The following is a 14387-nucleotide window of genomic DNA, read 5'->3' on the forward strand; positions in this document are numbered from 1 at the left end:
CTCTCCAATACCTTGAAATGAGGGGGGGGGGGTACTTTTGATATGAGAGTGTCTGAACAGTTGAAAATAAGTAAAATATAATTTGGCTTTTTTTTTTGTTTAGTTAATATTTTCTGAATGAGTGTATCTTACAAAAGGATTATACCCATTTCATTACATACAACATACACATATTTTGAGAAATACCAACAGAAAAAACATGTACTATTCATTACTGTCCAAATCCTCAAAAAAAAAATTATGGTAATGTTCGCTTTCTCAGGCATTCATCAAAGGCTCCCCCACACCTGTCTCTCTTTCTCTATCACCCTCAATCTCAATTCATCTTTTTGTCTCTATCCAACAGCTCATTAGTAAAGGTCAAGTCTACCCAAGAAAATTGTTGGTTCAGTTAAATTGAGAAAAATCAAACTAGCATAACGCTGAAAATTTCATCAAAATGGGATGTAAACTAAGAAAGTTATGGCATTTTTAATTTTCACTTATTTCTCACAAAACAAAAATATTCACAACTCAGTGACATGCAAATGAGACAGTCGATAATGTCCCTCACTCACTGTTTATTTTGTTTTTTATTGTTTGAATTATACAATATTTCATTTTTTACAGATTTTACCATAAGGACAAACTTTACTGAACCAAAAAAGTATTGAATAATGCTAATTCCACATGATCAGGGAGGAATAAAATTTTGTTTAACATGACAAGGAGAAAATTAGAATATACCTTATTCTATATATCAAATGAAATAGTGAGTGGATGACGTCATCAGTCTCCTCATTTGCATACTGACTGTGTACAGAATGTGCATATAACTCTTTTGTAAAATTTAGCAAAATTTTTAAATGTCATAACTTTTTTATTTTACATCCGATTTTTTATCAAATTTTCAGTGTTATGCTTGTTGGATTTTTCTCTTTTTATTCATATCAACAATTTTTGGGGTGGACTTGTCCTTTATCTGTCCCCCTTGCTCTATCCTGTTCTATTCTTCTGTCATCTTGCCGTCATTCCTACTTTTCACAAACTTTTTTCTCTTCTGACATTCTAAGTCAGAATGAATATACTGTAAGACATCATTTTTGCAACACGTTCAAATTTAATGAATTCACTTTTGTTACATGCCCACGGATAAACTATTTCATTGAGCTATTTTAAATAATCAGAATGCACATTGGGGTAATTATTTGTTGTAAAGTTTTGCAAGTTATGTTTGTCCAAACTTAAGAGCAAGTAATGTACACGGCGGGACTTCTCGTGTGTGGTTTTCAGCCTCTTCTCCAAGTTCTTAATACAGTCCATTATTGCTGTTATCTTCCACTTTACCTCTCTTGGACTTTCTGATATTGAGTAGGAGTGGTCCTCGAGAAATGAAGGTGCTGAAGACTTTGCAGTATCTGGGAGGTTGTTTGCTGAATCAAAACGTCTTTCTTTCGGGGAATTCCTTGGCTTGGGTGAATTCTGTACGAGATGAATGAATTAAAAAAAAGAAACATATAAGAAATATTGAACAAAAACAGATAGAAGAATGAAAAGATAGCTTTAAAATTTTCAATTAAATATTCGATAATACATGAAGAATAATATTTATTTAGGAATCAAACCTTTTCCAGTGACTTGCAACAAAATAAATGTTTTTTTTTTTAAATATTCATGATGATATATTAACCCTATCTAGCCCCTGGGGGGGGGGGCTTAATAAGCATAATAAGCCCCCCCCCCCATCCACATTTTTCACGATAAGTCCACAATGAGAAACGAGGTACCACAATTTTTTTTTTCGTTCAATTCTCGCAGAGCTTTTAGACAAAATTCGAGACGCCCAGATACGCAGTTACGCAACATTTTATGAGTTCATGTTGGACCGAAAATTGCTCAAAAATATTATTTTGTATACATATTTAATCCAATGGAAATTCTATTTTCAGTCATAATTGACAAATGCATCATTATTCTTGCACTAATTGGTTGGAAATAATCAAATCTTGCTTTTTATAATTGGAATAGTGCCACGAAGTGATCCCATTGAAAAAAAACTATAAAATACATAAGGCCCCAAAACAAAGAAATACGTATGGAATTATAGAACCAATAAAATACATAAAAGTAGAAATTTGATTTACCATTTCTTCAGGAGCACATTTGTTTAGAAATCATAGAATTTGGGGAATTATTTAGGGATTTATCTTTAACCCTAAATAGACTGGGCTATTTCGACGCCTAAGAAGACGGGGGGGGGCTGATTCAGCCCCCCTTATGATCTCGGCCGTTGATCTCGCAATCGCGACGAAAATTGGCACGCGCGTTACCCATGGCATTATCTACAATACCATAATATCAAAATCTGCGAAAAATCTCATTGCTCATTATGTTAATTAATGCGTAAAATCATAAGTTTGCTCTAATTAACAAAATAATGCCCCTAAAATGCTCATTTTTGTTTCACTTACTCTTTATAGGCATCTGATTAAATTAATTTTTAAAAAGGTTGTCAACATCACATTCATTTTTTATGTATTTTATTGTTTTCTAAATTTCTTATGTATTTCTGTGTTTTTCGACTTTTTGTTTTTTATTGTTTTTTCAATGGAAATTGTCGGAGACGTTTTTTTTTTACCATAAACAAGATAAAATTAATTGATTTTGAGCAGTAAAAGGAAAAATATGATACATTTTATAAATTTTGGCTAAAAACACTACTTGCATTGGATTTGTACACAAATACACGTTTTTGAGCAATTTTGGTTCTGCATGCAGTTACGAAATGTTGCGTAATTTCGGAACCCTGTACCTGGGGGTCACAATTTTGGTCTCAAAAGTTGCGCAAGACTTGAAAGTAAAAAGTCAACGAGTGACGCGGTAAAAAAAATGTCGAGCTCCATGCTTGCAGATTACATTGATGGTGACGTGTGCATCGGTTTTCGTTGCGATCGACAGTGCATGGAGATCTGAAGAGGGGGACCAAAAAGCCCCCCCCCCCCCGGGCTATGCAATCTCAAAGTAGCCCAGGATTATTATGTAGGGTAAACCAAATTTTTAATATATTTGTTCATTAAGTAAGAGTTTACTGTAAATACACAGTATAGGCCCAGGTCCATGGTTACCCTCCCAAATAGGATAATTTTCATCTCTATTTGGCTACTGAAAATGGAATATTTAAAGCAATGTTCTATCAAACCAAAGGTAGATAATACAGAGAAAATATTTCTTTAGAACACATGTATGATATAGATCTACTGTACCTTCTGAAGACGAGGCAGGAAATCAAACATGGTTGGGACAGCATCCTGTCTAAGACGAGTCACTTGCCCAGTCCTGTCAAAGCAACCATCTTCAAAATGGTCAGAACGGAGTACAGAGCTCTTGGAGGAATTCAATGAAGCTCGCTTCATATTGACCATCCATACTGTGTTACAGACAGTACAGGTTCAGTCCAACGGCTGAATGGGAATCTGCAGCAAATGTAAACACATGTCATAAAATCAATTACACATAATTAAGAAAATTTGACTTGTCCAAAGGACACAGATGCCCCTGCTTAACGCGATCAGAAATCCATTCAATATGATTGAACTTAATATCATGCAGAAACCAATATGCATATATATAATTAATTAACAAATTTAGACCTTTGAACCGACTTGCATATATAATGAGATGTGACCTTTGACCTGCGTACACCGAATTCGAACTTAGCCTGTATTTTGTGGTCATCTACCTACACACCAACATTTTTTAAAATCCATTAAATATTTTTCGAGTTATTGCGCAGAAACCAATTGGGGGGACGGACAGGGGCAACGCTTACTGCCCCTTCCGGGCTTCGTCTGCTGGGGCATAAAAACTCTAGGCCTACTCAGCAGGGGCCCATTTCTCATTACCTGGACAAGTTAGTCATATATCTTTATCTATTAAACACAGAGTTAGTTCCAATCTTACCCAAAAGGATTAACTAGAATCCATTGATATCGTCATATTGATACTATTGGTGGAACAAAAATAGCATAATTTTCAAAAAGTAAAATTATGATAAAACTTACAATTATTGTGATGAATTTGGAAATACATCCTATCAAAATAATAGCAGAGGCGAAATATGCATAAAACATACTCAAACATGCAGACATGGGCATTAAATTGCTGATGAAATGAAATTATCAGTAATTCATTTCATGACAAAAAAAAATCACATGTATGTGGACATTGAGATGGGTATCCCCAGATATAAAATTTGAATAGTTTAAGTAAACCATACAGGCTTTCTTCCTAAAATGATGATAATTATACAGGTTTTTAGGATTCCAAACACCATCAAAATATTATCATCATGAATAAACTCTTTAGATACCGAAACACACGATTTTATAAATTCTATGCGTATATTAGAGAGAGAATTGATCAAAATCTTGATAAGGGTCTGAAAGCGACGAGTACGAGTCCAATTATGGATGGCCTGAAGTGGTAGAATCTTTGTCAATTCAATTATTTTACTACTTTAAAATGAATGGTTTTGTGATGTTTTACCAACACTTGTTATAATTCTGTGCATTACAATTACTATTGAATGATTTATCCCACTTGTGTACAATATAATTCATTTTCTATGAATTATTATGTAATATTATAATTTTCGAATTTTGAGGCTCATTTGCATGTATTATGGTGTCATCTATCTAAACACCCAATTTTTAAAAAATCTGTTGAAATTTTATAAGTTATTATGAGGATACCAACTCGCATATTTAATGACCCTGTGTAGTGGTCCACCTGCATTCCCCCAACCAGTTATCGGGAGGAGAGACCTGCGGGTCACAGTTCTGTGTGCGCGCCCTTGTAGGCGACCCAGATTGGCTGGCTCCTCCAATATGCCTTTGAATGTCTTTGACAGATATATGGTGCTATAAAAATGCAGTGGCGTAACAGGCGGGGGGGCAGGGGGGGCAAGTTACCCCCCCCTGGCGGATTTCACCGGGAAAATTAAAAAACAACGGGAAAAAGAAAAAAAGGAGGGAGAAAGAAAGGTAAAGGGGAAGGAAAGGGGAAAGAAAAGGAGGAAAGGGAAATGGAAAGAGAAAAGGAAAAAGACAACGAAGAAAAAACTGTTTTTAGTAAAAAAGGGAGGAAAGCGGGAAAATGTACGATAGAATTAACATTTGAAAAAGAACAAATCATTGAGAAAAGGGCCTATGTAATGCAATAGCACGGTGGGAAATAAATTAAAAGATGACAAAATGGCAAACAATAGCGGGAAACGAAGGTAGAATGTAATTAGTCAAGAGCTAAATTAGAAAACAAAGAAAAGGAACAAGAAAAAAAATAACACGACCGGGCTGCTGATGATTGAAATTAAAGAGCGGGAAGAAAGATGGACTGCATACAACATTGTGCTATAAGTTTTCTAAATTTTATGCAAATAAGCTACCGGGGCTTTGCCCCAGACCCCACAAAGTAGGGGCTCTTCATTTATAATCTTCAAATGGCTCTATAACGCCCCCGTTCAATCACGTTCAATCACTGCCATACAGACGGGGGGGGGGGGCGGTCGTGGTTCCACGCCCAAGAGGATATAAAAGAAATTTTATAGGAGACAACGTACATGACATATAATGAAATGAATGAAAACAAGGAAATGTGTTATTTGCTGATAATAATGGAAAAATCTATCACATAATTAGATTTTAATTTAAATAGGCAATTTTTCCAGCTCGCTTTGCACACTGGCGACTTTTCACAAATTTTTCCCACATTTCTATGTTTTGCCCCCTCAAAATATTTGGTTCATTACGCAACTGGGTTGAATAAATGTGTTGTGTAAAAGTTATATTATGCCCGCGATTTGATTAAAATTGGGGAAATCTGCAAGGTTTAAATGGCTTTGATATCAAGAAGTTCCTGGGGCTCTGCCCTGGACCCCAAACACACAGCACTGCGTATGGAAGGGTTGGGCCATGGCCCCAAAAAGTTCTACAGCCAAGAAAAAAAAAAAGGAGGAATTGCCTCCTTTTTTGTTGGAAAAGTATTGTAGGATATGATTTTAATTACTGAATATGTTAAAAAATAGCTCAAAGTTAGATTCTCATGAAAAGTTGATTTTTTTTTCTCGCTTGCTTCGCTCGCTCAGGACTTATATATATAAAGCAGCCTTTTGGCACATGTTCTATACTGCGCTCCTCGTTGTTTTTTTGTTTTGTTTTTTACTCTTCACGCTACTGCCGCAAAGAATCCTCTTCACAGTGGCGTACAGACCACCGTGACAAAAAAGGAATCTAAAGAGAGAAGAATTAAATAAATTTATTATCAGCTGGATATCATGTCAAAATCTATCACAAAATTGGATTTTTGTATTAAAAAGGTATTAAAAAAATTGCTCGCTCGCTTCGCTCGCTCGCAACTTTTTTTAAAGGTAAGTTCTGGCCTTCTCAAAATAGTCGCCTTACTACACCATTACGCCTATTCATACCATGATATGACCGGGAAATTTTTGGCTCTTGCCAACCCCCCCCCCCCCTGGCCACCGAACCCTGTTACGCCGCTGTAAAAATGCTGTGCATCATCATCATCTACCTACACACCCAAATTTTTTAAAAATCTGTTGAATATTTCATAAGATATCTTTAAGGAGCTGTGATCTTTGACCTGCATACTCCGAATTCGAACTTAGCCTGTATTGGTATCATCTACCTACACACTCAAATTTGTTTAAATATGTAGAATATTTTATAAGTAATCATGCGGAAACTAAATTGCATATTTAATGAGCCGTGACCTTTGACCTGCCGACTATGAATTCGAACTTGACCTGTATTTTGGTGTCGTCTACCTACACACTCAAATTCGTTTAAATATGTAGAATATTTCATAAGTAATCATGCGGAAACTAAATTGCATATTTAATGAGCCGTGACCTTTGACCTGCCGACTCCGAACTTAGCCTGTATATGGTGTTATCTACCTACACACCCTAATTTTTATAAATCTGTTGAATATTTCATAAGTCATCATGCGGAAACCAACTCGGATATTTCATGAGCTGTGACCTTGGACCTGCAGACTCTGAATTCAAAGTTAGCCTGTACTATGGTGTCATGTACCTACACACCAATTTTTTTTTAAATCAATATATATAAATCGAAATATATTTCGATTTATTGCACGGAAACCAATTGGGGGGGCGGGCGAATCAACGGACAGGGGCAACGCTTAATGCCCCCTCCGGACTTTGTCTGCGGGGGCATAATTACCGAGGAGCTGCATTTGAAGCGAGCCTGAATCAAGGCTGTGAAATTTATTAGCGCCACCATCAGGCTTCCTTTTATTTGCGTAAAAAGAAGAGACACGCAAAGTCACTTTCTAGTCCAAACTCCAAAGTAATCAAATTTGCTTTTTTTTAAAGATGATTTTGATTTAGGCCTAATTAAAAATATACTATTGACTTTTTGTATTATGGCTACTCACCGCAAAGCGCCCCGGTGAGTAGCGAGGAGTTTCGGCAAATATTAATTCTGTATTGTAATGAAGCGATGTTTGCCAACTTCACAGAAATCCAGGGCCAAATGCAGTTCGGTGTACGAGGTTAGTACTATAGATCTATACATGTACTGTAGCAACTATATGTAGCCACTAACCTCGAACTAGTAATGAGTGGGGCCAGGGCTACCACAAGTTCGTGTAAGCTCCACTACACTTCACTACTGCTAACCTCTGCTTCACCTATAGGCTATAGTGGAGTGTTTAATGGCTGGCTATACGAACCATTGCCTGAGTTTTTTAGGCCTAGTCACTCAAGGGTTCATTACATGCCGCCGCGCACAGAAAAATCAAGCAATAGAAGTTGTGTGTTGTGGACACCAGAAGTGGGATCACATCACGCGTGACCCACTAGTTAGAAATCCATTGCCAAACGTGGTTAATGGTGCGAGGTTAATATACTAATACTAACCTCGCAATACGCGTGAGTCACTGAGTGGAGTAGCCTAACGTTAGTTAGAGTTTCATACGGCATGTACGGCCAGGCATCAATAACTTTTGTTGTCATCCAATTTCAATGAAATTTTCAGCATTTTGCTCGGAATGAATTTTACATTATTTATTAAGATCAAGGCCTAAATATCTTCAACCTGTATAATTCATAACCATTTTACTTTTTAGGTGTGCAGAAAAGACCAACCCCCCCCCAATGGTCTGCTGACTACAGTACATAAACTTAAATACACGGGACTAGTATTGTTACACAGCTTTTTGCAAATGCAAGTTTGGTAACGACTAACGAATTCCCATTTTTTTTCAACGTAATTTTGAAGTCGAAAACATAGCTGAACTTACGAATGCAATGTCCGTCCACATCCTACCGATTAGAGCAGTTGTATGCAGCTCATGTAGGCATGAATAACGTGAAATCTAAGCTAATAAGTTCACCAACATGCCAATCTGAGCTGTGAAAAAGTGTGATCGTCCCGGAGCGAAAACAGCTTGAGCAAGGTGCAGCCAATCAGCGACCTTCTTATGTCCCCTTCGAGACAGAGGAGACGAAATGATTTTATGTCAAAAAGACTCAAAACACAAAATAATTTCGTCGACGAAATTTTTTTGTCTTTTGACACGAAATCATTTCGTCGACGAAATTATTTTTTTGTGTTTTGACACAAAATCATTTCGTCGACGAAATTTTTTTGTGTTTTGACACAAAATCATTTTGTCAACGAAATTTTTTTGTGGTTTTGACACAAAATGATTTCGTCGACGGAATAGATTTTCGCATCGCAACGAAATAAATTTTGTGGACGCAATTACATTTAGTCTCGACGAAAATTGATTTTGTGTGACAAAAAATAATTTCGTATACGAAATAAAACTGCGTCATGACGAAATGATTTTCATATGAACAAAAACACATTTTGTGTACGGAATTGCGTGAATTGGACGGAATTTACCATCGGACATTTGGTGCGCCATTTCGTTTGATAAAAATTCATTTCGTATGGCACGCCAAATAAACTTTGTGGACGCAATTACATTTCGTCTAGACGAAATTGATTTCGTGCATTTCGTCGAGACGAAATTGATTTTGTGTGACAAAAAATAAATTTTGTGTACGAAATAAAAAAGCGTCATGACGAAATGATTTTCGTCTGAATAAAAACACATTTTGTGTACGGAATGCCGTGATTTGGACGGAATTCACTGGCGGACACTTGGCGCCCCATAGGGGGCTAGATGTTATGACCGATTAGTTTTATTTCTTATTGTTTTGGTATGTTATTTTTATATTGTGTATAATTTATATTTGAGTAATTTTCTTTTATGCTTTATGAGGACCCCTCGGTAGACCAGCAGCACCATGATTGATGCTGCTGAGTAGGGCCATCCTCCCGTTTTCCATTTATTAATTCACATGTATCATTTTATATGTATTGTTATTTGTTTTTAACGGAAATAAATTCAATTCAATTCAACAACGGTCATTTCCTTGTAAATTACCATAGGTAGGCTTTACTTAAAAACTAATGTTTATTTATAAAAAAAAATCATATGTAAGTGTGTATTTACAGTCATGATTACCGAGGAGGGAGAGAGAGAATAGAAAGTTAGCAAGGGGCGGGGGGGGGGGGGTAAGATATGAATTATCATGAAGTAATGATAATAATGATCGTGATTTTGAAAATGCTTATGACATGTTCATTGTTATTGTGATATTGATTACAGATTTATTGTGTTGTTTTAGGAGGCTTGGTCCAATTCCGTATGCCTGATATATATATATATATAAAGAAGCTCCTCTCAGTATTTGACGAGGAAAGATAATAATGTAGCTATTTAAGACAATATTGAACAATGCATTTGCCTCTTTTCTAAATCGCCCCATGTTTTTGTTCTTCTTCTACTTCTCCCCCCCCCCCCCCATCTCTCCCGCTCTCTCTCTCTCCCTCTTTCCCTCCTCTTCATCTAGTCCCAACTCGACTTCTTTCCTTTCATTTCTTTCCCTCTCTTCCTCTATCTCTCTCTCCATCTATCAGATATTCTCTTACATGGTGGAGGCGCCACTCCGTCTGCAGCTAAGCAATCAAGCACTACACTCCTGCCTTGGGGCGCGAGACATCGAAGGTCAAAGGTCATTGCTTACCGTGATAGCTTTTTACTTCGAGAGGGAATGGAAAAGAAAATACCTAAACAAAATAGCCCTCCTGAAAAAATAACACTTCGCCACTAAACTTAGAAACGAAATTTAGCCACGCGACACAATTTCTCCCATGCTAACAATTGATTTACCTTATTTTTATTATTTTTGGTACGTATTATCATGATGAAATGTTTGTTCGTTTACTTTTATTTTTGTCGGAATCGCCATTAATGCATACAGAAAGTAACACCCGAGACACTTTAGAGAAACGAATGGGATTTCACACTGGAAATTCCCTTTCGTAGATGCAGTTATCTGCCTTTCTAGTGTGAAAGGTGCAAATTTGCGTGATGCAAAGTTCCACTTTTAAAACGTACTTCCAATGTATCATTTGTTTGTATGTTTTTGTACACATGATAGAATATGTAATGGTAAAAATGGTAAAGATAAATATGTAATGGTAAGCCTAAAGCATCCGCCTGGTCGTCAGCAATCAAATTCATTCTGATCTTTCATGAAGCTATAGGTACCTTAGATAAAAACATGATTACTTATGTTATGATTACGTAATGCATAAGAAGTTGACCATTCATAATTAACAAAACTACACTCAATTTCCTATAACCTACTCCCTCCCACAGGGTTTACTTTTAGTTAAGTCCTGAAATAGTTTTTTTCTGTGTATAGTCAGATCTTAAACACAGTGGTGTCATGGATACCTCGACAGTGTTACTGTTCACAGCGTGTTCACATTGTCTATTATATGAATATGCCATTCCCACTGTTGAAATGCTTAAATTCAACAGAGTAAAGGTGATTTCACATTCTCTTCCACACTGTGAACAGACTGTGGGACACCGTGTTCTTGCCAGTAGGGATATTAATTTCATAGCGGGGAGGTGAATATTAAAAGGGTTTCTTCTCCCTTCTATGAAATATATAGAGGTAGTGTATAAATTTACACTATACAAGATATTTTAAGACTCTCTTTTGCCACTTCCTATTCCAGTTTATTAATTCTTTTTATGATCCTTATATTTAAACAAAAAAATTGGGTTCTCAACCCCTCCCCTCCCCCCCCCCCCCCCCCCCCCCCCCCCCGCCGTTGGTTCATCCGGGCCTATTCCGGGGGTTTATCTGATTTCCAAGGAGAATAGCTAAACCGTTGTCGAAAGTAGGTCTGCTATTCACAATATTATACACGTCATCGGTAATGTTTTATGAAGTAAAAGTTTATAATGGATCTAGAGTAGATGTGAAGTTGTCGGGGATTATTCGATTTGATATTGCAGTGAAAATTTCTTGAAAGTGCTCGAAAATCGTCTAATGGATTGAAGAAGGCCTAAACCTTAAATGTGTATACCACAATAAATTTCCATCAGAACATACACACACACACACACACCAACCAGGCACCAACAGACCAACATTCGTTCAACATGTTCAATGGCGATTAGTTCGCTCTGGTTCGCACCACTCGGAATGCAGTGAACCGTACGCAGTCTGCGCACGTGGGTGTGTGTGTTATTGCATTGATAGAAGGGCACACACTAATAATATTAACAACATTTCAAAGCGCCATTTTTATTGATGTGTTTGAGAGAGAAAGTGAGAGAGAGAGAACGGTGGTATTTACAGATGGGCATGTGAAGGGAGGTGTGAGTATGATGTGTGTGGGTGTGTGTGTGAATTGGGGTGGGGAATGTAGGCCTATTTGGTGAACAATCACAGGTTAGACCCATAAAGAAATGGAAATTTCATCTTCATTATCAAATTTACATTGATGTGTATGCATTTAGTAAGTTGGTTAGTTTATCTTGTGAAATAAATGGGGGTGTGATTTTTTATTCTGAAAACCCCTTTCATCGAACTGCATAAGAAGTGTTTCCATCTGAAGTTGGGTTGCTCCCAAGATTTGGATTAAATTTTGCATTTCTTTTGTTGTTTTTGCTTTTTGTGTTATTCCACTAAAGGTGCACTGAAGTCTTCACAACGGGAGTAAATCTGCCCGACCTAAATTTCACGAGACGAAAATATTTCTGAACTCTATAGAGAGAAGGGGAACGAGCCATTATTTCCCCCCTCTCAAACATTTATTCGTAAACGCTATCAGATCTTTTGGGGAAAGTGACTGCACCTGAGAACGTTATTAAAACACACCCGCAAACCATATCCCACCAGCTGAACTTTTCGAACAAGTTCATTCAGATAAAAACACCTCTTTATATTTGTTCCCTTGCAGTAGAAAAAAATACTAAATGGCGAGGAACATGTTACGACGTATCACACTGATGTATGCATAACCTACATTGTACAAGCGATCATGCTACACACCACACATGTTCAAGATTTCAAACACACACTCACTCGCTCTTTTCTGGCGCCTTTTTCTTCTTTTTGGCGCGAGGTTCTCCTTGATGTGACGATCGATTTTCCAAATACTCGCGCGTAACGCGAACTTGACAGAATATCCTATGACATGTCAACACATGAACAAGATGACTGGCTACGATGACATCGAGATTTTTAGTCAACAAGACGAGATTTTATTGAGGTTTTTCATCCATTAAATGCCAGTTACCTATTGCTGACTTTGCGTACTTTTTTCTGCGAAAAAAGGTTATCGTAAGTTAGCTAGAGTAAAGGAATGCCTTATGCATGCATTCACTACTTTCTTGACTTGAATGACGCTTCTGAGCCCCGTTGCATAAAAGTTACCATTGTGGTAAGTTTGCCATCCAATTGTAACTTGCATGGAATCCTTGATTTTTATTGGCTGTTGATGAGCGTAACCATGGTAGTTACCATTGGATGGCAGAGTTACCGTAATAGTAATTTTTTATGCAATGGGTCCCAGGAGGTATTATGTCACTTAGATAACCCTATGGCTTTATTTTCGAGCTTGCCATGTACAATCAAAATTATTCATTTTCAAGTGCATATTTTAGAAACTATTCAGTCTCATGTTTAAACAATTACATATATTTGTCAAGACTTTAATAAGACTTCATTTACACTTAAGAACAAGTACACGAGCACTTACAGAGCATTCGAGGTAAAAGCAGGGTATAATATTTCCAGCGCTTAGAAACATGTTTTATTATAATATCGCAGACTGAATGTATGGAGTTCTATATTTTCTTGTGCCGCAAGGGAAATCGCCCCCCCCCCCCCCCCCACTCCTCTCTTTATCCATCTATATCTGAACTTGTCAATCAGTCTCCCGTTCTAGATTTTATCAAGGGCTGGTTGAACCAGTTTAGCACAAACTCAATGCAGGCAACACACTCATGACGTAATCAAGCTGAAAGGGCGGAGAGGACAGCGATGTACAATGGAGAGTAATCAAATAAGAATGTGTGGATTGACGATTTGAAGTAAGGGAAGATACTGAAAGAGAAGGTGAGAAAATGATTGAAAGAGAGGAGTAGGGTAGATAAAGGAAGTGCGAAAGAGAGAAATAGAAAGGAGAGAATGGGACCGAGGAACCCACAAATGAATGACGAAGGCATGATATAAAAAGGAGGCACATAATGGGAGACTTAGGTATGGATAGAGAGAGGTGATAGAACAGAGAGAGAGAAGGGAAAGGATAGTAGGAAAGAAAGAGAGAGTGATAGAGGGAGCTTCAAAGACAGAGATAGAACTGATAATGTATCTGCAAGGCAACCATGGCATGAACAGAAAATGAAAAGAAAGCAAAAGGTTGCGATGGGAATTGAAAGAAATAGATACAAGAGCGAGACAAGAAAGATGATCATGCATACGAATAGAAGGGGGAGAGGGAGACTCAAGGCGTACAATGTAGAGGATGAGGGTCCGAGTTAAACCGAGAAAGTGATCTTGAGAGTAGGTAACTCATCTTTTTCCACACCTGACTAAAGCCATGATAGATTGAATGTTTACCGACCTGACAAGTGCGCCGGGAAGCTGAGCGTATCACTTTCTGTTGACACGGCTGCATCGGGCGAGTAGGGGGGTTAGAGCCGAAATGTAGCCTGGATTTCCGTCCATCGTTTCCCCCCGAGGCTGGGGTGGATGCAGTCATGGCTGTCAATGACAACCTTGATTTCACCTGACTTAATTTTATTTCATTTATATTAATTTCATTTCATTTTACTTAACATCATTTCATTCATTTGATTTGATTTTTAATTTCATGTCATTTGTAACTTTATTTCATGTTGTTTGTTTTAATTTGACTTGGTTTCATTGGACTTGGTTTAATTCGATTTGATTTCGTTTGATTTTATTTTATTTTACTTCATCT

The 14387-nt window shown here is 37.2% G+C and overlaps 1 long non-coding RNA gene across 1 annotated transcript; it reads right to left on the reverse strand.

Moving 5' to 3' along the window:
• Positions 1-561: 561 nt before the first annotated feature.
• On the reverse strand, positions 562-8484 carry LOC129272947 (uncharacterized). Its single transcript, XR_010296245.1, has 3 exons — positions 8323-8484; positions 3243-3452; positions 562-1461 (listed from the first exon to the last, which is right to left on the reverse strand). It is a non-coding gene; the product is annotated as an uncharacterized LOC129272947 (long non-coding RNA).
• Positions 8485-14387: the final 5903 nt, after the last annotated feature.

This window comes from Lytechinus pictus, chromosome 17 (genome assembly GCF_037042905.1).
Source record: "Lytechinus pictus isolate F3 Inbred chromosome 17, Lp3.0, whole genome shotgun sequence".
Taxonomy (NCBI): domain Eukaryota; kingdom Metazoa; phylum Echinodermata; class Echinoidea; order Temnopleuroida; family Toxopneustidae; genus Lytechinus; species Lytechinus pictus.